Here is a 1,217-nt window from a genome sequence, read left to right on the forward strand (position 1 = left end):
TAACGGTGAAGGGAATGAATATTGTAGGTGTTGAAGAGGCTACATTCAAGTGACTGCTTTGTTGTGGACGGTGTCCAGTTCCTCAAGTGTTATTGAAGATACACCCATCTAGGCAAATGGAGAGAGTTATGTTACTCGTCTCATTTGTGCCTTGCCAACGATGTAGGATTCACGGAGCAATGAGTTGAGTATATAATCAAAAGAATGTCTCAAGAACATGTTGTTGTTGTCAAAGTGTTTATGTATCCAGATTCTATATGTTTTCCCCCGAAATAATAGCTCTGTGGACAATTACACGGGGTAATTTGTTGACAGTAAAGTTATTGAAGTCAATGCGATATGATTAGTTTCTCATTTGTGAGAGTGATCATTGCTCTATTTCATCCTTGTGTGGACAGATCTGATTCCAGTCGCTGTCTGATTTCAAGATCCAGTTCCCGTCTGTGCTTGAAATTTCAACCGTTTCTTTGCATAAATGTCTCCACCTGCCTTCATAATATGTAAGGACGCTGCAGGGACAGCAGAGATTTACGGACATATTGCCAACACTGGAGAAAATATAGGTTCTTGGAATGATTGGTTAGGCTGGGATTATTCTCCTGGAAACAAAGAGAGGGAGGGGAGCTCTATAATCAAATAATAACATTTATAATCGTTCAATATTCATTGACAGGGTAGTTACGGGCTGGTGGTTCACCCTCTGGTATGAGGAGAGCACCAGAGGACATGAACTCAGAATTAGGTATTGCCGATTTAATTCAGGACTGAGGGGTAATTTCTTTGCTCAGGGGCTAATGAATCGGTAGAACTCCTTGCCGAAATTGTTCTTGAGGCTGAGTTGTTGTGTATTTTCAAACTGTGCCAGACAGATATTTAACCATAACGGCGATGAAGCTTTGTCGAGGCAATGCTGGAGAATGGAGTTGAGGATTATCAGATCAGCCATTAGTTCGTTGAATGGTGGAGCAGACTCGAGGGGCTGAATGGCCGACTTCCGATCCTACATCATTTGGTCTAACGCCTTATTTCATTGATATATTTAGAATTCTAAAAGGATGGGATGAAGAGATAGAAAAGGTTTTCAAACTGATCATACAGATCAGGAACTAGGCTCATAAGTTCATAAACAATAAATGTGCTGTGGCCTGGAGACAACAAATGGCACTGTGCACACCGCAGATGGGTATGTTCAGATGTTGTGATTGCTAAAGAAAATT

Source organism: Chiloscyllium punctatum, chromosome 50, assembly GCF_047496795.1.
Source record: "Chiloscyllium punctatum isolate Juve2018m chromosome 50, sChiPun1.3, whole genome shotgun sequence".
NCBI classification, from domain to species: Eukaryota; Metazoa; Chordata; class Chondrichthyes; order Orectolobiformes; family Hemiscylliidae; genus Chiloscyllium; species Chiloscyllium punctatum.